General features: G+C 47.9%; 1 protein-coding gene across 9 annotated transcripts in view; it reads left to right on the forward strand.

Moving 5' to 3' along the window:
• LOC144169668 (calcitonin gene-related peptide type 1 receptor-like) overlaps positions 1-26,531 on the forward strand; it is a 527,733-nt gene that overhangs the window by 409,433 nt on the left and 91,769 nt on the right. For 7 of the 9 annotated variants that reach the window (XR_013322493.1, XM_077698942.1, XM_077698941.1 and 4 more), the window contains one exon: positions 16,982-17,088. The exons of 1 other annotated variant lie outside the window; for it this stretch is intronic. The gene's annotated coding sequence lies outside the window, so the exon portion shown is untranslated. Of the gene's footprint in view, positions 1-16,981; positions 17,089-20,928; positions 21,065-26,531 lie in introns of those variants that run through there. One more of the 9 variants, XM_077698949.1, reaches the window with a different exon arrangement.

A 26,531-nucleotide genomic window follows, 5' to 3' on the forward strand; every position in this document is an offset into this window, starting at 1 on the left:
AAGCGACATCCAATTTGCGCCCCGACCGTCATTCGATTTTAGTCGCTTTGCCTCCGCTTGCCGCGCTTTCGTATTCGAGAGAGCTAGTTGTCTTTGTAGAGGTTGAGCAGCAGCGTGACGCTTCTTACGTTCGTTTCCGTCCATGGCGGGAAGAAGGTGTGTGATTTCCGGAACCCGCTGATACGCGGTGCACCACGGCGCCATCTCGTGTGTATGCATAGCGCCATCTAGCGTAGTTCGATGCAGTCACTGTGTATTACAACTTGATCACAACCTGACTACACCGGTGTTTTTGCGCGTTTTGTCGTTGCTAGGTTATGTTTGTGCCTGTTTTCGAGTGTTTCGGAGTGTTCTTGTACCCTATTAGGTAGTTTCCGCACATATTTTTGCTTGGTGCTGGTGTGCGCACGGATGGACGCGGACGGACATTGGGAGGTCTTAATGTACTGCGCACCGTTACAGGCGAGGGAGCAAGCTATTTCACTCTCGGGTACTAACTCACGGTCGTAGCCCAGAGGGTGAGATGACTGACACTAATTCTATCTGGTCTACCAGACACAGGCTCGGATCCTGCCGGTGCCTGTGATTTTTTTGCGATTGTAAATACTATGCGCACGGACGCGTACAGACATTGTGAGGTCCTCAGGTGCTCCGCACCTAATGACGTTACTGAAGTGTGACGTTATTCACCAACCTGTTTGTTTTTAAGACATATCGTTTTCTTCTGTTCTTGAATGGCTGCCACGATGTAAATTACTTATTGAGATGAATAAGTATGTCATCTACCGGCCATTTCTCAACATAACGGATGACTGCATAGAGAATCCTGGGCCTCCATGTACTGCAGTTTCAACAAAAGAGAAATCGATAGCGCCAGGGCATTGCATTGCTTCGTCCATTCAAGCCACATTTGTGTCGTTTGGATATCTTGATATCGATCATAGAAAACTGCAAATACGTGCGGCTGCTGCTATCGATCACGCAAAACGCGCTATGCAGTGACAGCTGCGAAATTACCAACGTATGCACACAGACCCAAGATCTGACGTCAATCACCCATTATTTCGTGCAAGCTTCTCCTCACCTTATGCACAACTAAAGAGGCACCCCTCTCCTTCGAAATAACCACTTGTCTGGCATTACGGCCTCGAGCCGAAACGTTCCCAGCGGTTGTCAAAGCAGGAGTAGTTGCTAAGGTCTTAATGTTGGGCGTACTTGAACAGACGCCCAACATTCAGCGGAAATCAATATGAACAGACACACAGACAGACAGACAGACAGACAGACAGACAGTCAGACAGACAGACAGACAGACAGACAGGCGGACGGACGGACGGACGGACGGACGGACGGACGGACGGACGGACGGACGGGCGGGCGGACACAGGCAGACGGACGGAGCAAACTTTTCATGTTTAGCAGCCCGAAAAATAAAATTACGTGAAGGAATGCTGGAATACGAAGCTCATGTAGGCAAGACCGCTCCAAGCTACTACAACTGTTCCCGTGGTTCGTAACATGTCCACATTATTCAGCGCAGAAGAATCCTCAGGCATAGTTTAGGTAAAATATAAGTGCGTGACCCCGAGTTCCGGAGTTTTAAGTAAGTATACACGTTGGATTGGTTGTTACGATGGCAAATTAGAAAACAACGCGTTAAAAACGGAGTTGTATAGAGGCGATATAAAAGACAACACTAAAATAAAATATTTCATCTTGGGTCCTTGAGGCACCCCAGAAACAAAAGGCCCCAACAGATGGCACGCGAACTGGAGAACGCCGAAAAGCTGAATTGAGCGAACCTCTATTGCAATCATCATGAAAGGAGCGAGAGTTGACGGGAACATCGTGAACGGTGGGAAGACGATGAGAAAAGATATGGTGTCACGTGACACAGGCGACAGAAGAATGTCGTCTTTCGATGGAATTTTCAGTGTAACAAGCAGATACACGGCACTCTATAAAGACGATGGTCTTGCTTGGACTACCTAACCAGAAAATTTTGGTCTTTCTGTCTGTCTGTCTGTCTGTCTGTCTGTCTGTCTGTCTGTCTGTCTGTCTGTCTGTCTGTCTGTCTGTCTGTCTGTCTGTCTGTCTGTTTGTCTGTCTGTCTGTCCGCCCGTCCGTCCGTATTTCCCTCAATTTTTTTGTGTAACGGTAACTGTATTTACACATAACTATACTCATTATGCATAATGTTACGCATGATCAGCAGTAGCTATGCCAGAGGATGTGTCGGTTACATATTTTGGGTCCTGAGATGACAATGAACATAAATCCCGCAAGAAGAACACGAAACAAAGAATAAAGAACAATGACAACAGCAACACAGACAATACCGTAACAAAGGCTAAAGGAATTCTGTGGGACTTACAAGCCGGCGCTAATCTCTCTTGTATATACAACTGAAAGGAGGGATTGTTCAAATAAGACATAGATGCACTCGCCCGTTAGGGCTCGAATTTTTGCATGTGGCTAGAAGTTTCCCTGTCTGCGCCCCTCCCCGTTTGTCTTATAGCGCTTCGGTGCATAACTGTCGCGGGCGAGTGTTCATCGCAGTTACAGGTCAGAGTCAGATGTGCCCAGTGCGCTAACCGTCCATTCCACCTTCCACGCTAGATGTCGACATGCGGGCTGTGAGTGGAGGGCGCACGCCGCTGCGTCTACCCTCACTTTCCAGAGGGACTGACGACCTATGGTGAGGACACACAATCACGGACAACCGGGGGGTCAGTTTCCACGCATAGAACCTTGGCACCCGGCCAGGTGACGTTCCACGAACTTTTCTAGCACGATTGGATTTCGTCCTAGAAGTGCACTGCCGTGTTGCAGCCGAGGAAAACGTCAGTTCGGCCTTCAAGAACACGATGCGGTTCGCATCATTCAGGCATTGCTGACCAGCCGCCTTATGTACGAGACTCCACACCTGGCCATCAAACCTGTGAGTGAGACAAGCTCAACGTGATCATTCGCCAGGCTTATAAGACCGCGCTCGCCCTTCCGCCCACTACATCCACCCGCAAGTTGCTCCAATTAGGAATCCACAATACCTGGGAAGAACTTCTTGAAGCGCACAACCTGCCACAGCAACGACGCCTTCTCCTTACATATAGACGCTGCACTCTTCAACGCTTGGGTTATGCCACTCACCCAGCCGACGACTGCCCGGTGGGCATACCGCCTGATATCCGGAATCGAATCACGGTGGCTCCTATACCCAGAAATATGCATCCGGTGCAGCCTTCCGCCTTTTACACAGGAGGCATCCTGCACCCGAGGGAAGGAAGAAGCTCCGCTCCTGCTTACGAGCCATGGATGGCAGCACTGCCGCGTGGAAGCGTAAAAAAAATTAAAGCCGTTCCACGCAATGTGAAAGCTGTCGGAAGTGCAGAGCAGTGATTCGCCATAACGGGCTGCAGTGCCGTTATCCGCTCACTGCTGCCACCCAATGCATTTCAAATTTCCTGCCTTCGCAGTGCTCGCGCGACCCCTGCCTGAAACTCCACGATTCTTTTTGTGCTTGCATTAATTTCGTATGCTGGAGTGATTTGCGTCATTTCGAAAGCGCATTTTTTTCTTGCGCGGCTGGAGCCTTTCTGTGGCATTTCGAACGCGCCATTTTTTACTCGCGGGCCGCTTTTTTCGCTTACTCTCGTAAAAAACCAACCCAACAAGCGCTCCCAACTAAATGAACGCAGGCGCTGCCGGTTATATACACAGATTTTGCCTAAAATGTACCTGCAGTTTTCTTTGTGCAAAACAAGGGGGAGATGCATGACAAGCGCCAGCGGTTCACGAGGTTCGAACGGTTATGACTATATCGCGTGGTTTTCGAGCCTCGGCGTGACTCCGTGACGACGGTGCACCAGGCTCTAATTGGGTCCGTTATTTCGCTAAGCCGCCTGATTACGGCAGTCCTCAGTAGCCAAGGCGTTGCGCTGCTGAGCACGAGGTCGCGGGTTCGATTCCTGGCCGCGGTGGCCGATTTTCTGATGGTGGCGAAAAGCAAAAACGTCCGTGTGTACGAGATTTCGGCGCCTGTTAAAGATCGCCAGGTGGTCAAAATTAACCCGCAGCCCTTCACTACGGCGCACCTCATCGCCTTCGTTGCGTAGGCGCGTTAAACTTTACAATCAATCAATCAAAAAAAAAAATTCGAGAATGAGAAGTTTACATAGCCGAGACATTTCCGAACCACTGAATTTGGAAACATGCTTCATAATTGTTAACATTGTAGTGCAAAAAGAAAACATTAGGCACATTAAGGGCAGAACAGTTCACAACTGCTACTCGCTGCGTTCTTTTTTTGCAAATAAATGTGTACTTGATATTTACGGCAGTAAATAAAAAATACGCTGTGAAAACAATATTTTGACCCAAAAATACAAAAAGCACTCGCTCGTTTCTGGACCTCGTGGCAGTGTTCTAAATCCAAATTAAACAGTTACAAAAGGTTCTAGCAGATGGTGCGAGCAGTGGAACGCGGGAAAATTGAATTGAAACCTCCTCCGTGCCTCCGTTGCTTATTGTGGGAGGATCGAAAGGTCCAGGGAGAGCGTGAGAGGCTGGCGATGGAAAGAAGGGAGGCATTTACGTGGCAGAGGTGGCAGAAGGCTATCATCTTACGAAGACATTTGCCGCGAACTGAGCATATAGCAGACCATTCTTTTTTTTAAAATTTAAAAGATAGTTTTTCTTGGGCTACTTGAACACAGAAACGTTGGCCTGTCTGTCTGTATGTCTGTCTGTCTGTCTGTCTGGGAATCGATTCAGCCACCCGGCCAAAGTGGAACGAAAGCTGCGCAATAGTCTACACTCACAGACATATATAAACGTCTAAGTCCGGTGTCACTGTTCATACTTGTCAACATTGTTGAACAAGAACAAGACATTGCGCAAATGTAAAGCAGAAAATCAATACATAAGGGATATTTGCAGTGTTCCTGTAATAAACAATTCATGGATGCTTGGTTTTTGCGATATCAAATAAAATACTACATCAACGGCAGAAAAATGTCGCCTGCTGTTGCCAGCGCTACCTCCTGGCGGCATTTAAGGAATCAAACGGCAACAGCAAAGAAAGGTTCCACTAGATAGGTTTTACGTTCCGTTTGAAACGCTCTTGGAGTAGGGCAACGGGGTTCTATAAACGTTGAGGTAGGACGCATGGAATCACTCGCGTCTCAGCCGTACGCAGCGCTAGCATCGAGACACCCGATTTGGAGCAGTGGAACGCGGTGCATTTAAATTGACTTGAGCAAACCTCTAGCGTGTTATCTTGGGAGGAACGAGACGGGAATGGAACATCATGAGAGGTGAGCGGGAAAGAGAAGGGAGGACTTTACTTGGCAGGGGCGCCAGTCGACTATCGTCTTCCGTCGACATTTGCAACGAAAGGGACAGATACGCGGCCATTTTTATTTCCGCGAAGTCCCGTCATTTCTGATGAACAAGCCACGTACACGTAATAAACTCAACTCCCAAAAACAGTTTGGTAACGAATTTACCCTAATCACATTACCGGGGCTGTGAAAACTGACTCTATTTTGCGAAGGCTTCCGTGTAGACTCGCCAGAAAGACCCAATGGCCTTTCATGTTCTCGGCCTTCTTTCTTTTGCGGTCATAGGGGGAAATAAGATTACACAGTTTCCGTTGCCTAATAAAGGCGCTTATTAAATTCAGAAAAAAAAAATACGTTCGCACGACCACTTGATATCGGAGAGCACAGGGCAAGTCATCGTTGCCAGAATGGCGTAAACAACGCGCTAGTCTTTTGTTCGGTAGCCTTACTTGCGATTCTTCGCGGCAACTGCTATAAGAAACGCAATTATCCTCAAAAATTCAATTTTTTGAACCGGTTTACTTCGTATGTAATGTGAGCTGAAATACTTGTTTAATTTGCAATGCCCCCGTTTGCTTTATTTTGGGTAAACCATGCTGTGGCTTCAATTCACTCTCCTATTGGTAATGCCAAGTTTGTAGTGCCTCCCATCTCTAATAGCATTTTTCTAAGAAGCTGAGTACGTTTTCTCACCCGCATCAAAGGGTATGATCACACTCTTTGCCTCTTCCTCAAAGGTTCTAAAAACAATGGCGCAAACTCGAAATGTGCGCAGCTTTCTTGGGGAAAGAGGACGCCGGAGGAGGAATTTCAACTGTACGTATGAGAGAGGAGAGGGGGAAGGCACTTATGTCTTCAAGTTTCGTCAGAATTTATGGACACACACATTAAATTAGGGGCAGGGTGAGGAAAAAGCAGAGATTGGCGCCACAAACAATTGTAACGACAAACACAACGTGACAGTGCCCGTTGATGTAGACTAATAGCAGAGTCCTTCAATGGCTTTCTGGTCATGAAAATTCGCCATCACGCTATGGGAGAGCTTCGTACGCTACCGCGCCGCGGCGCTGGTGTTGATCGGAGGGCAGCCGTGGGCGTGGTCAGAGCGCGTTTGGCAGGGAACGGACCACAGAATAAGATAAAACAGACGCTCGCCGCCTTATCAGCAGTGCGCTTTAGCTTTACGTGTCGTGGGCCACTGAAATGCACTTATCATTTTGTGAGTGGCGAAAAAATTTGGTGCGAATGGGCATGCTGCTACTGCGTTCCTGCCTGCCGGTCTGGCTACAGAGCAGGGGCGGCCGCCCGATGCCCTCCGATCTGCGGTAGCGCCACTCGCGGTAGCCTTTGTCCCCGTACGAAACTTTGCCGGGAGTTTCATGACCAGAGAAGAATTGAACGACTCTGCTAATAGTATGATATTGTAGCCTGTAGGTAAAACTAGAAAGCGCTTCTAATGACTAAGCGCCACTGAGTACTCGGGGAGTTAAAATGGCGACACAGCTGGGGCAAAAGCACCAGCATAAGGCCTTCGTCCTTGTCTTGTTTTAGTTGTGTCTCCCGCTAACATTAGAGGGATTGACCACATCGCCACTGTAATTATAGTCTGTGCTGTTCCAATTGTCCTGCTTAAGATGACACCGTGACCATATTGATGATCGCGCTCGTAGGGGCAACGTCTTAGAATAGCCAACCACTAACGAAGCGGTAAGGAGAGCCCAGGCGCGTTAGGTTCGTGGACATCGGCGGCAAGAAGCAGCGTTTCGAGAAATATCCTGGTTAACCGGCCAACCTAACGCGTGGGACCGCATCAGGCAAGGTCAGGCCAAACTACGCCAATCACAGCTGGAGCTCACCTTATTTGTTATTTTGGTTTACTCTTCGCTTCACCCCAAGAACTTTTCTTTTTGACAACTTTCGCGGCTCTTTCAATGTTTCTTGTTTGTTACGCCAGGGTACGCCAGCTTTCAAAGCCTGCGTACCCTCTTGTAGCCGTCGTCATGATTCTATCGTTATTACTTATTCATTCGACCCTCTCAGGAAGACGACCTTGCGAGTAATAAACTAGTCGCAATGGTTACGTTGGCAGTTTATCCTTTAAATCCCTCGTTTCCCAATTCCCATATGTAGGGTAGCCAACCGGATTTGTAGTATGGTTAACCTCCCTGCCTTTGATGCACTGTATTATCCTTATCCTTATTGGGCTCACGAACAAAGACACAGAGTTTTCAACAGCTTATTCAGGAAACGCAGCTTTCTTTTTCCTGTCCACAGGGGATCGCATAAATTTTACATGCCCAAGCGCGGTTATTGACCGTTTCCACGAAGTAAGCGAAACAAAAGCCTGCACTTTATTAGAAGCTTCTTGTAACTTCGGGCGCCACTCTCTACGGATAATGAAATTTCTTTGTAGCCATGTCCTTGTGCTGACCTAGGAAGCTCATAGTTGTTCCGTAAGCAAGGCACGAGATGTCCCGCTGGGCTCCTACGAATAGCCGACAAAAGAGCGGGCTAGGAGAAAACACTTAGTGTTACAAAGCTGACTCGGCTACCCCGGAAACCCGTCAGCTATACCGCACAGCACAAACAGCTTCTCTTGACGATGTTTATCTTTTCGTCCAGTGTTATCCGGCAGCGGCTTCATCGCTGATGCCAAGGCCGTCGCGAAGAAACTTGGGAGTCCACTTACCGAAAACCCGCGATCCTCCACTGGTGACGCGAGGAAGGATCGAGGGTACGCGTGATGGATCACGGACTGACTTAGGGAACGTCGTTGTTGACTGTGCGACTATTTTCCTTTTCCGTGTCCTGTAGTGGAGCGTTCCATATATCCAGGTTTTAGTCGTAACGTAACTGCCTGCGAGGACCTTCATGAGTGGCAATGGGTTTCGGCTAAGAGAAGACAAATGGACTTCCAACGGCCATAATTTATTTGCACGTGCCAGCTACGCATGCCAGTTTTAAGCGCGGTAGCCTTCACATGACCACTTTGCCACTAAAAGGCCTGCCTGAATGCTGCTGCGCGAGAGAAAAAACAAGACTGATTACACCTATGGAGAGAGAGAGAGAGAGAGAGAGAGAGAGAGAGAGAGAGAGAGAGAGAGAGAGAGAGAGAGAGAGAGAGAGAGAGAGAGAGAGAGAGAGAGAGAGAGAGACGTGACGTGACGTACTTGGTGGGCAGGTAGTTCTAGAGCAAGGAAGGCTGTTAGTCTCTCATTGGTCGGGATTTCACGCTCTCCTATCACCCTGCGCAGAAAGGATGTGGAAACAAAGAGTTCCAATACGACAGAGTGGCCCACTTGTGCTAAGAAAGCAAGCCCATAAAAGAAAAAAAAACAGAGACCAAAAAGGAAATGAACGCGACACAGCCGCTCACGTGTCCCCGAAGAGCAAGAAAACAACAACAACAAAACAAGTCAGGGAGAAAACTAACACGACACCTTAAGTGAAATTCCGCTCAAGGTGAAAAACGACGCCTCCTCATTTACCTACCGGCATTAATCAACGCGTACGTCGGGAACCTGCCGGCGGAAGTCCACGTGAATATCTGACACACGCTAGCTTACGCAACAAACACGTGAAACGCCAACAGCCGATCAGGTGGACATCGCCGTCCCGCAAGACGCAACAGCTTAGGCACAAAGTAAAAAAATTAGCAGTGGCTTAGCTCGCCTATGCCGGGACATACGTAGCGTGAGCTAAGGTTCAGCTGGTTATTCTTAGCTTACCTGGTTGTCAAGGATTAGCTTGTTTATCATGCTTACTGCTGCTTCAATGGCACACACACGGTATACGCATTATGTGACACATGTATATTTATCAAGCGGCTCTGGCGCAGCGTCACTAATCGCCCCAGAGCTAAGCTGGTTCCACAGGCGCACGCCGGTGTTGCTGCGACGCACGAGCCATCGGTTCCACACCCATCCACCAATCGCATGATCATCAAGTGGACCGGGTCGTCACGTGGGGAACCGAGGTCGGTGAAGACGCTGGGCGCGTGGGGTGTGTGAGAGACGCCGGGCAGCGAGCAACGTGCTGTGTGCCGTGTGACGTCACTGCTCATCGCGCATGCGCAGCACGGCTCTCCAGGAGCCACTGCTCATCCACTGCGAAACTGCTCGACCTCGGCCAGTGTAGCTCGCGCTACAAAACGGGAGACGGAAGGTATTGAACGAGCAGATCGGGGCAGCTTCGCTGGCCCTCAACTTCTGTCGGACTAGATGGTCCTCTTTATTCGGCCCTGGAGCAGAGAAGTGCGCGTCTGAGAATGTATCCGCATTTTCGTTTGGTTGAGTGTAGGTCTTACATGACGTCACTATGCTTTCAAACGCTTGAAATTCATATTTGCAAATCGTTGTTCTTATTAAAAGCAGGAGGAAAAAAAGAGCCTCCTGTTATTCGGGCATAATTACTGTGTTCCCAAGGATATATTAGATGCCACGCCGAAAAGATCATACCCTTACGCAAGAAACCAAAATTGCAGATAATTTCTTCGCAGAAAATGTTTGAAGCATGAATCGGCGAGCGTATCCCGCCTTTAAGTTTACCATGCGCCATAACCGGTACCCGCGCAAATGTTATTAGGAAAAGACAGCAGTTCCCTCGTTGCGTTCGCGCGTTTTGTAGGACCAACTGTTAATAAAGCAAAGTACCTCCAAAATTCTACCCAGAACATGTTTCCAATAATTGCGCACTCGAGCGACAATAGAAGTAATTTGCTCTTTCATGCAGGACAAGGAGACCCTTGCTGCTTCGAATCACCAAAAAAAGAGCTTAAAATTGTTTTTATCCACCGACCCTTTCTTTAATCTACAAATGCACACACCAGGAGCAATTCAAACCAATATGTTCGCAGAACCTGACCTTTAGCTTCTCACTTTATACCGTTTCTCATCCGATAAACAGACGGCTTAAAGGGCATTTCTCGTTCCTTTCGACAAAGCTGCTCGACTACTTTCTGTCCCTTCTCTTTACTCGCGTTTTCAGACTTTTCCCAGAGGCTGTTTCCGCGGGCGAAACAAGGCGCGTTATAAAAACGTGTCAATTGAGGCGGAGCGAAGGCAGTTTATTAAAACTTTCATTCGCTGTCCGTTTGGACCCGCTTCAATACCGGCGAAAAGCGAAGTCGCGGGAAAAAGAAAGAAAATCGCTGGCGATTACTTCACTCCCTAATGCGAAATTTGTGCGCAGCGCCAACTGCAGTCTTTTCGGTCACGGCGCATAGCTGCTGCGTCTCATGAAGTGATCGCGGGATCAGCGAACGCAAGGCGGCGTACGCTGCTATGCCGTTATGACCCAGCGCGTCGCTGCCACCTAGCATGGTGCTGTAAATCGTGTTTAGACATCCCGCGAAAATGTCAGCGATGGCAAGCCTCTTCGTCGGCGGCGAGAACAGCGTCTCAGGAAGGGATCGCAATCTACGTCTCGGGAAGTGAAAGCGTCATCGCCGAGCGCACGACGGTACGCGCTGCTATGACGTCATCTCGTAGTGCGTTGCCACCACCCAGCATATCTCACTGCCTCCCCACCACACTTTCGCCATGCGTCGCCGTCGAGGAACGCCTCGCACTGCTTCGGCATACCACCCTCCCTCTCACACATTTGCCACACTCCTCCTTCGTTTTCTTTCGGTCGTCGGTTCTCTTTTCGTAAGCATGGTAACGATGACAACGCTGCCGTCAAACTGCAGTAGCGGGTGCCGAAGTGCTGCGAACGAAAATAGATTGCTTTGTAATAAAAGCTTTGCATGCTTGGCACATGACAAGAATCTAGCGAAAGCCTAATTCCAGACTCTCTGGATCACGACGCAGCTTGCTTGTCAGCTTGTTTCGGGGCGCTTCTGCGCCCCCGGCCTTTGTTATGTGATTTTGTCCTTTTTACAGGTCAAGACAATTGTTTTATTCGTTGGGAACGCTGTTTCTCGCCATCCGTTTCTTGTAAAAAAAAAAATAGCTCTCCCAAAAGCGAATCTGTGAATGGGAGAGACGAAGCAACGTTCGTGACGATGTTCTTCGTTAGCATAGGCACAAGAGCAAGCTAATTAACCACCTGTGCGCGGTTGGCCGCGTGCTACAACATAATTAACTTGTCCACGTAGACAAAGCGGAAGCAAACAACACACAAGTAATACGAAAGTGTTCATTGGACTGTTGAGACGCCACAAAAAAAAAAAAAAACGCTGAAAGGATGCAGCAGTTTCCCTTGTAAGCACCCGGTTGTGTTTTGAATATCCCATATCCCGCACCAATTATTAAAGACGATATTCTTTCTTCGGCTTCTTAAACGCAGAAATTTTGGTCTGTCTGTCTGTCTGTCTGTCTGTCTGTCTGTGACTTGATTCAGCCACCCGGCCAAAGCGGAACAGGAGCTGCGCAATAGTTTTATATACCCACAGCCAAATCTGAACGCCTACGTGTGGTGGCAATGCTCCTACTTGTCTACATTGTTGAACAAGGACAAGAGATTATGCAAACATGAGGCGGAAAATCAATACACAAGTGATATTTGCAGTGCTTTTTGTTAAAACAGTCATGGATGCTTGGTTCTTGCGATAGCAAATTAAATACTACATCCACTGCAGAAAAACAATTCACTCCATCGCCTGCTGTTGCTTGCGCTACTATAGCTCCTGGCGGCGTTTTAAGAAATCAAACGGCAACAGGAACGAAATGTTCCACTGTATAGGTTCCACGTTCCGCTTGGAACGCTCGTGAAGTAGGGTAACGCGGTTCTATAAACGTTGCAGTAGAGTGCCTCGATTCACGCTCGTCCCCATCGTACGTCAGCGCTAGCATCGAGGCACACGGCCAGGAACAGTGGAACGTGGCAAATTTAAATTGACTTGAGCAAACTTCTCTCGGGCTATCTTGGTAGGAGCAAGACGGGAGAAGAACAGCATGAGAGGTGGGTGGGAAAGAGAAGGGAGGCATTTACTTGGCCGGGGCGCCAGGTGACTATTGTCTTTCGTGGACATTTGCAACGAAAGGAGAAGATATGCAGCCAATTTTAGATGCGACGCTGAGAGCATCTCTTGTCGGCGGCCCGTTCCTTCCTGCGTGCGTCCGTCGTCGTCGGCGGCGGCGCCCGCACTCTCCTCCGCTCACCCCTCTCCTCTCCGATAGCGAACACTCTCTCGCGAGGGGCATGGGATTGGATTCGATTGGCTTGGCTTGGCTTGGATTGGATTGGATTTGATTTGGATTGGATCGGATTAAAGTGGATTGTGTTGGATTGTGTTGCGTCATAACCGCGGCAGACGCACTGGCGCCGGCGCGTGCCCAGGTGAGAGCGAACACTCTCAACATCTGCGGGTGTGCGGCCCAGCGCGCTCTCACTCCGCCGGTGGGCGGCGCTGCGCGCGGTGCTGCGCATGTACAGTACTCTCTCTCTCCGCGGTCTCCTCTGCTTCGGGCGCGCTGCGCATATAACCGGTGTGCCGCTCTCCGGCGGCCTTTCGGTCGACGGTTGCTCTTCGCTTGCGCTTGAACCCCCCTCAGCGTCGCATCACACCAGGGTTTCCGCGAGGGGAGATGGGCGTAATTTTTTCGTTCCCCAACTTGCAAAGTTCAAGAGGACATTACGTAATCGTAGGATATATAGCAGCAGTTAAAACGTACGCATGTCGCGACCCTTCTGTAACATTGAAATGAAACGCTTGATATGGAACCTGAATGCAATTTTGTCGTTTTCACTTTGCATGCACACAGCCCGTCCTCACAGAGAAAACTCAAGCAGCGTAACTTTCGCCATTTCGTGTACTCCACCCTCGCTTCAAAATGCTGCCGATCTCTTGCGCTATCTGAAGTTTGTCATTTGACTTTCAATTTGAAAAGTCTTGGTCTGTCTGTCTGTCTGTCTGTCTGTCTGTCTGTCTGTCTGTCTGTCTGTCTGTCTGTCTGTCTGTCTGTCTGTCTGTCTGTCTGTCTGTCCGTGCTTCCGTCCGTCCACCCGGCCTGCGTTGGTCCGTTGTCTGTGATCAATGTTAATAAGGGGCACGATCCCGTTACAGAGATGACCTCCTGTCTCAGACTATAAATTTCGTAACGAATTAGCTTCATCACCGACTCAAAGCCACAAAAATTTGTATCTAATCTGAGTCCTTTTATGTTGGTCTAATGAAGAGGGGAGCCGAATTTGTCTTGCTGGTTCTCTAAAAACAAAACATCGCCGTGCAGCGACTAAAATGTCCCATCACATCAAAAGGGACTCGGCGGTGTGACTCAAGCTATATGCCATCACTGTCGGGTCGGTGTCGTGTCATCGGGGAAACCATCAGCGTAGTTGTCATCACTGTGGCTGTCGTCGTCAGTAATCATCCTCTAGATAGCGCCAATGCCGGCAGGCCAGCGAGGCTCTTGCGCCAGCACAAACTACACCTTTAACAAGCTCATCGCACGGGGCTTCTCCGCACTGCTTAAAATCTAACCCATTACCGACGAGTTAACTCGACAGGGACGGAGGTGAAAGGCGATCTGACCGCCACTAAACGTTGCAGCAGCGACAGCAGCTCGCCCGCGCTAATGACACGCGCTCTGATATCAAGTGCACTGACGGCTATGCGAGGAACGAAAAACGCCCAAGCCGAGAGCGAGGCTTTCGGGGGTGCGGAGGCGTTGAACGCTGGTTGGTGAGCGTTACCCGCGCCTTCAGTGGCTGCTGCGAGGCAAAACAAAATGTTGAGGGTGCCGAATTAAAGCAGAGCTGCTCGAGGCTGGCGTAATGGCGCTTCCCCCCTCCTCCCCCTAGTTCCTGTTTTTTTTTTTTTCTCGCTTTTCTTGTTCCTTTTTTTCGTCGTTCTCACCTTGTTTAAAGAACGCTGAGACGACGTCCCTACCTCCGGAGCCCTTTTCGCCGGCGCTTTTGAATTGTTCGCACGCCCACTCGTCACCCAAGTAACGACGCCGCTCGTTATGCTTGTACAGGCCATAAGCAGCGGTAGTATCGGGTTTCTGCGGGTTCTTTTGTTTTGAGCGAATAGCAGCCCATCTCTCTCTCTCTCTCTCTTTTTTTTGCGCCACTCTTTTTTCCTCTCTCTTCAAACCATACGCTTCCTCTCAGCTTCCTCCTTTCATGGGAACAGGTAAAAGTCGCGATCAAATTCGAACTGTAGAACGTGTTTCGTTGCTGCTAATTTATTCGTTTTCGTTTGTTCTCTTTTGTGTGTGTGTGTACTGGAGGGACACATTCTTGCGAATGCCTTGCCAAGAGAAGGAGCAAAAAATCAAGCACCGGTGAAAAAAGTGGCGGGGCGTAGGCCTCCTCCAGTCTGGCCCCTTTCATGGTTTCGAACTTGTTGATTCGCTTCTTAGGTTAATGAACATGTTTCACCTTGGGTAATGGGGAAGAGCGCGCCTCTAGTGATCGCATCGGCTAATCTCTCCATTTATTTGTATTTTTTCAAGAGCAGACGTTAATCACTCTGAAGTCAGAAAAATCAGCTATAAACAAACGAAATCTATTGGACTCGAGGCAGAACTAACTATACGTGAATGACAGTAATTGTCATCCACTTAATTATACATAATGGCGCGGTTGGCAGCTGAGTTCAGAGACCGGGGTTTGTTTATCTATAATGACGGCCCGATGGCCCGCTCCTGCGGCGAAGAATTGCTTGATAAGTGTTTAGTTTGAGGGAAAAAAGAAGTCCGCTGTCGCAGCCATCTCATATTTCAAGCTCCGGGGCAGAAAGAAAAAGTGAAACGGGGAACGCGTCAAAAATGCTCTTTTGACTTTTGACTTTACTTCTTGGTGCATCATCAGAGAGAGAGAGAGAGAGAGAAAAAAAAAATAAAGGAAAGGCAGGAATGTTAACCAGGCTACGGCCTAGTATGCTATCCTGCACGGGGGAAAGGGGAACAATGAGGAAAAAGAGGAAAATAGAAAAAGAAGGGGAGAGGGACAGACATAGCGCAGTGTGGTGAGCCTAACCGTAGGACACTATAGACAAACAAGTTCAGTGTAAAGAAACATAGGGCTAAATCACTTCATTAGAAAACCTTAATCTTGTAAAAAAATATTCTTTTCGGCTCCCTAATGAGCAGACAACTGCTGCAGGTTCTCTAAAACGGTGGTAATCATTCATGCCAATGTACTTTTTACCGTGACTCAACAGTCGCTTTCTTACCCGCCACGGTGGCTCAGTGGCTAAGGCGTTGCGCTGCTGAGCACGAGGTCACAGTTTCGATTCCCGGCCGCGGCGGCAGCCTTTCTGATGGAGACGAAAAGCAAAAACGCCCGTGTGTACGAGATTTCGGCGCACCTTAAGGATCACCAGGTGGCCAAAATTAATCTGGAGCCCTCCACTACGACGCGGCTCTTCGCCTGCGGTGTGTCGGCTCGTTAAACCCTGCAATCAAAAATCAATATGCGTCTGTCCAGTACTCACCGTAAGTGTGAATGGCTAAATTGTCAAACGCGCATTTCCGCTTATTCGCATTGCCTCAAGGGAACAGACGGTGCACGGGAATCTACCTCTAGACAAGAGTAACGCTTCTGTGCATATTACCATTGTCTTATCCGCCCATAAGATTAGGCAGGGACGTCTTGTGGAGGCCTCGGCAGGATGACGTTTCCGGGCTTTTTATTTAAGCTATTTATTTTTATTTTCCAGTATGCACTATACTGTCCCTAAATCTCGCATCTAACCGCAGTACATGTGCTCGTATAGCTGACCATACGAGGCGGTGCTTTCGATGCAAAGACTTCACGTGGCAGTACCCTTCAGCGCTAAGTTGCAAAGACAGGATGAAACAGTACTCTGCTCGATACAAACTAACACGTCCTCGATACAAAATAACATCGACAACACGAAGTTTACCCAACAAAATACCGGAAGCTATGCCCCAAAGGTTATCAACTAGCCATCCCCTAGGCTGCGGCAGCAGGCGGCGGCAAAATTCACAAATGTCCTCTAACGAAGGAGCAGTGCAGTGAGGCACTGACTAGCGCCGACTGTTATACGCAATGCCAAACAATCGCTGCAGCAGCCGCCAGCGCTGTGGAGACTGGAGTCCATAATTATGGACACCCACCACGCTCTAATAATCAGCGATTATAGTAAAGTTATTTCTCCCACTCCCTCCCTCCCTCCCTCCCTCCGTTAACACCAATTGGTGTTGTCTAACACGAGCGGCGCAAACAAGAATCAAAGAACAGCCGTCACCAATTTGTCCTCGTTAGTTTGCTTCCTTGCAGACGAGATGAGAATGAACACGTCGTCCGGGCGCACATAAGGTCTAAGTAAAATTCTGAGCGTTTTTTTAGTGCTGTCGTTGCCACCAGTCGCACGAATTCAACCCGTAACGCAAGCAATTTTCTCCATCGATCTCTTTCATAATTAATCATCTTGCCCCAGCGACCGCAACTTGTTTTTTCAAGGCTACCGCTTCCAGCTTGCTCTAGCCTGCGCGAGCTCGCTGAAGAGATGTAGTTTCGTGCTCGCTTCGAACCGGGCAGCTGTCGCGAAGGGAACGACGCCAGCCGTTTTTCTCTCTCCCTTTTACCGAGCAAGCAGGGTCAGGGAGACTTGCAGGTGCTTATGTGTTTCCGGGGGAAGTGCTCCAGCGTTCTTTCAAAGTTGTCTGAAACTCTGACAAACTTTATTTCGTTCCCATTTCTTTTTCTTCGGCTCTTCTACGCAGGCTCTACCATGAAAGAAGCAAGCCCGGAACCGCACCGCTTGCTGCGCGATTGTTTCGTGCTCTATTCTGAAGAGCAAGCCGACGGGCACTGCGGCAAACGTCTCACGGTAAGGTTAGGTTTCTGAGCTTAGACGCGGCTTCGCCGCAGCAGGTTCCAAAAAAACAAAAAATACAGAAAAAAAACGAAAGACAGTTATGGTACTCTTTACGACATGGCGCGAGGGAAGTCTGCAAAGCAAGCAATAAATGGTGCACGTGTTAACTTGTTAATGGTGATACAGCGGACTGAAAAGTAAACGGGGGTGTCTGGGCGTCAGTTCAGCTCAGAGAAGCCCAAACGTATAAAAAAAAAACGTACAGAAATCTCAAGAGTTGTGCACTAGTGTGTAAGCAGCCTTGCGGTGCTTCTCCGTTTCAGCCAATTCACATTTTTTTACAACATTTATGAAGCACGTCTCGCCGCGTCCAACCCCTACAAATCTATCGCATTAACTCAGCCGGAACGCCGTCCGATCGCAGTTTCTGTTGTTACGAAACGCCAGATACTTTTCCCCTCTTTTTCTCACTTTCCTTTTGTTTTTGTTACGACCTTGACACGGTGACAGCGATGTCACTTTCTTTTGCCGCCGCCAATAATGCAGCATTTTTAGTTTACTTAAATCACATTTACCAATCAGTTATCATAAACGGTATCCCCACAACAGGCTTCTTTGCATGCACGCTCGTAGCGCAGGAAAGCAACTTTTAACGGCAGGATAATGGCTAGGATTCTCGCTCTGGGCATAAGCATTTCAATGGGGATCTCTATGAGGAATCTCGTCCATAAATCTGTAAAACTTGATGTGTGACACTTTCGCCGCAGACGAAAATGATTTGATAATAACTTAATATGCGGAAAATATCCATCGTTGAACAACCGCAGCAATACGACTTGAACCTGTGACTTCTGGGTTTAAATGCGGCGTCACACCCACCACACGGCCGGTTAGACCTCGTCAGCGGCGCGAAAGGCTTTAAGGTCTTTTGCGCTCGGTAAAAATAGCTACGCGGAGCCGGAGGTGGTAACGTGACAGGACAGTGTGCTCGCTGCGCAGCCGACAGAGTTTGTTACTACGATATACACTGGAGAGGAATCTGGCGCTAGCGTCTTTGCGGCTCACATCAAGGCCGTCTGTGTCGTCATGGGCTGTCATTACACCATGCGCTCACCTTAGTTACATCATTGGCTTCGATCGAAACGTTTTAATGGTGGTATATTCCATATCAGTTCAGCAATCATCGCACTATCATTACAGCAATGGCGCGGAGAGTAACGCAAACGCTCACAAAAACGCAAGGTGATGTAAGATAAAATAGAATATTCGCAAGAACCACAAAGCCAAAGATAGTTTATATATTGTAAATGTTGTATTTGCCCAGTCTGCTAATATATGTCTTTTTTAGTGGCGCGCAATTCTTCTGGGATTTTAAAAAATATATCCGTTGTCATTGACACAAATCGCAATTTCCCCACGCTGGTTTAAGGAACACTGCGAAATTGTAAGCGCATTTCTTCGTTTTCACCATTCTTTCTCGCTGCTTCTCGCCATTATATGGACTACAGCAGCATATCGCCCCAAAAAGCAGGTGACTAGTACAAAATGTCAAGGATCATTTAGAAAACTCCGAGGTGTATTTCTACGTTTTTTTTTTCTACTGAATTCCGCACAATGCCTCAAATAGCCCAGCTAAGCTGTCTTCGCTTGCCAAAGTTCTGTTGTTAAACGTTGCCAGGCTCAAATTCCACAGGCGGCCTGCCCGAACATACAGATTCTCACCACTGTGTGCTGTGTCGCTGGCCCAGCCGCCTGCTTGCCCTGGGGCTCTATAGCTGTTTGATAGTTTGGTCTTCTGTTCTTATGGAGGCTGCGGCTGAATATTAGCCAGAGTGGCCAGATCCTATCCTAGTGAAATGCCTTTAGTATCCTACAAAGATTTCCTAGTATGGTTGCACGTGATAGTCAGCCTCACTGCTTTCCGCGATGGTGTTTTATACCTGATCAGTCAGCATTTCACGCCTTGCAATATGCTATTGACCCTCAGTGTTCCCTGTAGGGCTGTCCTCCTGTTCGAAAGAAGAGCCATGTTCTCACTGAGGAACACGCTCACGGGAAAGAAGGTGGCAGTCGTTCCACCGGCAATGCGATGGAAGATGCGGCAGAGATCAGTCGCAGGCGTGTGTGGGCACGAGTCCGCCAGCATCCAAGCAGGGAGCGCCGCACGTGCCTGTAGAACGTGGATTTGCCAGTTTTGTGCAAATTAGATTACAGCGCCAATTTCGTATTGCCGCGAACCATACATTGGGTTTGTTTATTTGTGTTTTGCTTTTACCGCCCGGCTGCGCCGGTCTGTGTTATCTCTGCGCCAAGGGAAGCGCGTGTTCCATTCTTTCTTTCTATGCCGCATGTGTTATCTGTTCTGATAGGGAGAGCATTCCGATCTAACGTGAACATCCCGGAATAATCTTCTTGCATCTACAATGTTCTCGATGTGAATCGACGGTTCCAGAACCACGCGCGCCGAAAGATAAAAAGCCTGCAGAGCAGACGCCGGGGTATTCGATTCGACGACACTCGCCGACGCAAGTCACTTTGTTGACCGCTGCTTCGCCGCCTCTGTATTCTTTTGAGTTGTTAGAGGAGCACAAGTTCGCTCCAATAAACGTGTTTCTCCTTCAAGACAACTGCGTCGTCCTTGGCTTCGCGACAGTGTAATTCCCCAGTTAACTTAGTCGCCCAGCAAGACCAACGTTTCACGGACGAATACACAAGAAGTCCTTTAATATTATTTCAAGGTCTATTGGTGGGCCCTTGTGATTGCGTGAGAATCTCGTCTCTCTCCTTGCGAACTTGAGGCTCCGCCTGATGCTCACGCTTTGCTGCGGCTTCAGAAGTCCGCAACGCGGCGTTTGTCGCAGGTTCCTTGTACACCACGCCAAGCGTACCTTAGCGCTGTGATCGTCTCCGTGGTCATATTTGCTTGCTTTCTCTGTCTACGCCCACTGCAATGCACAGGCCTCTCCCGTAGATCTCCCATTATCCCGGTCCTCTGCTAACTGCGACCAATTTGTCCCCGCAAACTTCTTGATCTTATCTGTCCACCTAACTTTCTGCCATGCTTACCTTCTCGAGGGATCCACTCTGTTACCCTTAATAACCAACGGCTACCTTGCCTTCGTATTATATGTCCCGCCCACGCACATTTATTCTTAATTAACACTAACATGTCCACAACACGCGTTTGTTCCCTGACCCACTCTGCTCTCTTCTTGTCCCGTAAGGTTACACCTACCATCTCGTCCGTTCCATTGCTCGCTGAGTCGTCCTCAATTTAAAGGGACACTGAAGTGAATTTGTCAAGCTCCCGTTTTTTCTTGCACTGCGTAGACTGGCTCAAAATAGCACACTTTTCATCGTTTATCCGGTTGACAAATCGGTAATTATTTTACAAAGCGCGAAAGAAGAAAAACTGCCATGCGCGGTTTGCGGCGGCCGCATCAACTAAGCTGTGACGTTGGGAGGAGGGGGCACCGTGATTGGACGATGCCCAAGGCTAGCAATCAAACAAGTTTCGGTTTCGGTTTCGGTTCTGTAAAACAACATGTTTGACATACGATGGCGTCGTTGGAAGGGCATTCTCAATATCCCAGTAATCGTTGTACCGCGCTTCTGCCATGTTGTCGGCTATAAAATGCCTAAGATAAGCCTCCCAGGACGGCTTGGAATCGTAGCATTCACTAGCTGAGGCTGTAACCATAGAGTTTCTTACAATAATGGCTGTAACATTCGCTGAGCCTTCCATGCTCTTTCGTCTGGCTGCCTGATAAGCCTGCCTGCTTGCCGCCATATCGGCTCCTCTTTTTTTTGTTTTTGCCACCCTCTGATTGGTTCGACAGCGCACAAAAAGCGCGTCGCTGAGTGAACAAACGGGATTGTCTTCCTGGCACTGCTTGCGTCGTCTGTTCATCGGCACCCGTCGGTCGTCCAGCCGCCGAATACGTAACAGCTGGTGGCAGCGGTGGCGGCGGCCCTTGGCGTCCGTTTGGTGAGAGCACGGCTTGTTTGACTTCACTGGGAGCATTAACGACGTTTTCTTGGTAGTAGAGGATTTTTGACTTTGCTAGATTTAAGTAGTACGTGTAAGTGTGACACTTTTGTTATCTGCAGTCATGATTCTCACGTCGCTCATGAAACCCAACCTTGTGTTGCTCGCTGAAGAGTTAGGCATCACAGTTCAGAAGTCAATGCGTAAGCCTGAAATTATCGAGGCAATAACCAAATGCGGAGCGAGAGATGACGAAGTAGAGGAATGTTGGAAGGCAGTCTCCCTGCAATTGAAAGAGCGAGAGGTAGAACTGAAGTTGAAAGAGATGCAACTGCAGAACCTTGAACGCAATGATAGCTTCGACATGCGCGGATACATGCAACCTTTCAAGGCTGGCAGTGACATCACTTTGTATCTCGTCAACTTCGAGAGAACGTGTAGTAGGGCAGCACTTGGTAAAGAGACCTGGTCGCAACGCCTGTTGACATTGCTTCCCAACGAAGCGGCCGACATAGTCGCGAGGATGACAGATGAAGATGCAAGTTACTACGAAAAAGTGAAGCTTCAGCTCAGGAAAAGGTACAGCTTGTCTACAGAAGCCCTGAGGATGAAGTATCGTAACACAAGGCGTAGTCAAGGGGAGTCGTACTCCGAGTTCGGCTACAAATCCATGAGCTTGTTAGAAGAATGGCTTAAAAGCGCCAACGCATACGAGGACAAGCAACGTGTGATCGAACTGATTGCGCTAGAGCAATTTTATGCATCGATTCCGGAGCAAATGCGCCTGTGGATTCAGGACAAGCCAAACGTCGAAACGTTGCAAATGGCAACTAGTCTGGCTGACGAGTACTGTTCCCGTAGGATGGAAAGTTCGGAAGACCTGCGAAAGAAACCGTCGGGAGCTTTCAAGAAATTTCAGAAAGGAGCGAGAGAAAGCAACCAAGGGAAACCCGACAACGTTTCCGCCCAAGCGCACACGGTCAACCCGAGCGAACCGAAGAGTTCCAAGTTTGAAGAAAAACGGCCGTTGACCTGTTATAAATGCCATCAACCAGGCCACATCGCAGCAGGCTGCAGGCAGCCACATGTGTCTGCTAATTTGCTAACAGAGGACAGCGATTGCTCCTGCCCTACACGTATGACATGGCGGTGAACGGCATCAGTTGCAAGGTTCTGCGTGATACAGGAGCAACATTTGATATCGTCCACCCATCATTTGTTAAGCCCGAGCACTTCACAGGATCGTGTGTGTGGGTGCGTCAGGCACTAGAGCCCGACACGAAGTGCTTGCCGGTAGCGAGAATTGAAATGCAAGGCCCTTTCGGGAAATTGCAAACTGAAGCGGCTGTTTCGGACAAGCTCCCTCGAAAAATCCCGTACATTTTTTTCTAACAGATCGATGAGGGACTTGCAAAATGCAAGAATGGAACTTAATGCGAACCCCGTAATGGTAGTCACCAGGTCCCACACCAGAGCTCACACAGCCTGCGCTACTCGTGCCGCCGAAATTGCAGATGACAGTGCCAACAGTGCTCCGTCGCAAACTGCTCCAACGAGCGAAACCGCCCCAGCCACTGAAAGCCCTGATAACACCACTCCCGTCGCTTCCGCGTCCGGAGGCGAATCGATAAGCCCAGTCAGAGAAAATGTTCAGCTTCTGGCCAAGGTTGACAAAAGCGCTCTCAAGATAGAGCAGGTAAACGATGAGACACTGCAGACGTGCTGGGAAAGATCAAAGCGGAAACAAAAAGGACCAGTGTCGTTCATTGTCAATAACTGCCTCTTGTACAGAAAATTCAAGAACAAAAAAGGCCGATGCTTCGAGCAGCTTGTAGTTCCCCAAAAGTATCGTGTTGCGCTGCTGGGTTTGGTTCACAGCGACAGCTGGGCAGGTCATTTAGGAATAAACAAGACCAAGAGCAGGCTGCTGAATGACTACACTGGCCGATGTGCTTCAAGGACTCTGAGAACTGGGTGCGTTCCTGCAGCGTTTGCCAAAGGACGGGACGGCCAAACGAACGACTCAAGGCGCCTTTGGTCGAAGTACCTTTGATTGGCGAACCTTTTCGCAGATTAGTAATCGACATTGTAGGCCCTTTACCTGTAACAGCTGCAGGCAACAGGTACTTGCTTACGCTCATTTGCCCTGCGACGAAGTTTCCCGAAGCAGTGGTGTTGCCGGAATTGAGCTCCACAGCAGTTGTAAACGCGCTACTCGCTGTATTTGCCAGAATTGGATTCCCCAAAGAAATCCAATGCGACCAAGGATCTGTTTTCACAAGCGCGCTTACCACGACATTCTTGCAGAAGTGCGGCATATCCATTCACCACAGCTCTGTCTACCATCCGCAGAGCAATTCGGTCGAAAAACTTCATTCAGTAATTTTTTATTTTTATTATTTTATTTTAACATACTGCCAATCCCATTTGGGATTTTTGCAGGAGGGGCAATACATCGTTGCAAATACACAAATTTCAAGCATGGTTTTCGTTCATACAGGACGAGAACAGTATAGACATCTGAGAGAGGTTTTCTACATGACAAGCGAAGGTTGCATATTACATATGAAATCTGAAATCTCGTGCATCAAACATCACCAGTTCATGGAAAAACAAAGCAGCAAAACATAGTCAAATTCAATGCAGGATGAAACACAGACAGAATTTGGAGGTAATATGTTACAGCAGCGATTGAAGAACGAGCGAAACCAAACATTTTATGAAACCAAGCCAAACATATTACTGAAGAGCTACTCAGTAACAGTGAAAATCATAAGTGACCCAGAGAGCCTAGGAAAACCGTGTAGACTCATTTAATGAAATTTTGGGCGTCATTTTGGTTAATTTGTTTCATGGAGGTGGTTTTCAATTAGAGATAGGAATCGTTCTATAGATACGCTACTCGTAATCGATGAATGCATACTGTTCCACTCTCTTACAGCTAGTGGGAAGAAGGAATATTTAAGGCAATCAGTGCGATAATTGTATTCTTTAAATGTTAAAGTCTGATTATGCCGTGTGGGCCTCGCTATATTGGTAGTGAGATACTTTGAAGTATCAAGGTTTAGGTTTTTATGAAAGAGTTGATGTAAGAATTTTAAACGCGCTAGTTTTGAACGATTCTGTAGGGTTAGCATACCGGCGTTCCTCAGTAGTTCTGTTGGTGAAGCATTTGTGTCATACCGATTGTAAATGTACCTAACCGCTTTTCGTTGTATTCGCTCTAATTTATTTATGTGTACTTTAGCATGCGGGAACCAGATAATGTTAGAGTATTCGAGTAAAGATCTCACAAAGGCGTTGTAGGCTAATTTCTTCGTTTCTGGCGGTCCTGATCGAAGGCGTCTTCTGAGGGAAAACAGCCTTCCTAGTGCAGCCGATGCGATATGATTTATGTGGGCATCCCATCTGAAGTCTTGCGTAAATATCACTCCCAAGTATTTGTGCTGGTGCACCCGGATTATAGGACTATTATTTATGTTGTAAACGTGTTCGTACCTGTTCTTCCTTCTTGTTATTGATAAATGAGCGCATTTTTCTACATTGAGGGACATTTGCCAGTCATTACACCAGTAATAAACAGAGTTTAGTGCAGATTGTAGTATCAGATGGTCTTCTATGGTGTTAATTTCCCGGTAAATTACGCAATCGTCAGCAAATAATCGAATGTTGGCTGAAATACTAGAAGGCAAGTCATTTATATAAATAAGAAATAAGATTGGGGCCAGGACGCAACCCTGGGGAACTCCGGATGTGACATGTGTTAATGGTGAAAATTTTTCATTGTATTCTACGTACTGAAACGGTTGATTAAGTAGTTTTTTATCCAGCGAACCATGACATCGTCGTTGATAACCGCCTCTAGTTTTTTTATTAGCTTATTGTGTGGTACCCGATCGAATGCCTTTGAAAGGTCCAAGAAGATTACGTCGACGTGATTTTGGTTGTCTATGCTTACAGATATATCATGTGTTAGTTCAACAAGTTGAGTTATTGTCGATAGACCCTGACGAAAACCGTGTTGGCAAGGTGATAATATATGTTCACGTTCTAGGTGTGTAGTTATGTGCTTTAAGATTATGTGCTCAAGCAGCTTGCTTACTGTGCAAGTTAAAGAAATTGGTCTGAAGTTTGACTCGGCGTCATAGCGGCCTACTTTGGGTACGGGAACAATTTTGGCCGTTTTCCAGTCTTTCGGTAATGTAGCTGTTGACAGTGACTTGTTGAAAATCAAGACCAGATATTTTGCTACCAGTTCGGCATATCTTTTTAAGAAAGCGTTTGGAATATTGTCGGGACCGTTACTCTTTTTTGTGTCAACGTTCAGCAAAAGGTTTAACACACCTGCTTCCGTTATCGATAGTGGATCTAAACGGCGTAGATTTTGGGAATCTATGTGTGGCATATTATTGTTATCGACAGTGAAGACGGATTTAAAGTAATCATTCAGCGAGTCAGCAGTGACAGAATCTTTGTCTTGGGTTTTTACATTTTTTCTGGACTTTTTGGGGCTTAAGTAGTTCCAAAACTTTCTAGGAGAGCTTTTCAGAAAGCCCGGGAGTACTTGGCTGAAGTCATTGTTTTTGGCTACCTTTATTTTCGACTTCATGTGGTGAAGTGCGTCAGTAAGCTTGTTTCGCGCAGATTCTTCAGACTTTGCTTTTAAAGATTTTCTCAATCGTTTTACTTTACGTTTAGCGTGTATTATGCCGCGCGTTATCCACGGGTTATGTTTTCGGGATGTTTTAACTTTATTGGGAACGTATTTATCTATGCAGTGGAAAATTATTTCTTTAAATTTCTGCCATAGCGTTTCGATATCAGCAACGCTGTCGGTTGAAAGTTCTTCGAACCAGGAGAATTCGAAATCAAGGTGGTCTACTATCGCAGTGTCGTCCGCGGAGTTAAAGTCAAGAAATGTTATTTTAGGTTGGGAGTAAAGTGGCCTGTCCTGAACGGGGAGGGTACATATGGTGAGTTTGTGGTCTGATATGCCATCAACAATTTCAATCTTCGCTTCATCCGAAGGAAAGTGCTCGCTAAGGAATATTAAATCTAATATATTCGAAGAAGACCCCTGAATTCGAGTCGCTTGGGTGACAATTTGAACAAGGTTAAAAGAAAACACAATATCAAGCATAATCTCTGAGCACGTGGAAGAAAATTGCATTGTCTGCCAGTTGGCATCTGGTAGATCTGGTAGTAGATTGCATTGTCTGCCAGTTGGCATCTGGTAATGAAGCGAATTCTGCGCGCGCTTTGCTTCGAGAAGGGCACCGAATGGGAGGCGGCTATTCCCGCGATGCTCTTTGCTCTGCGCACCGTCACTCACGAAGCGACTGGATTCACGCCGGCGGAACTCGTTTACGGCCGAGCGCTTCGTTCCCCTCTAACGTTGTTGAAGGAAAAGTGGGAGGACAAATTTGTGGACAAATCGGTCGTAGAGTACGTGCTGACGTTGTTGAAG

The sequence above is a fragment of the Haemaphysalis longicornis genome, unplaced genomic scaffold (genome assembly GCF_048455015.1).
Source record: "Haemaphysalis longicornis isolate Haplotype H1 unplaced genomic scaffold, Haemaphysalis longicornis Haplotype H1 scaffold_2, whole genome shotgun sequence".
In the NCBI taxonomy this organism is placed as follows: domain Eukaryota; kingdom Metazoa; phylum Arthropoda; class Arachnida; order Ixodida; family Ixodidae; genus Haemaphysalis; species Haemaphysalis longicornis.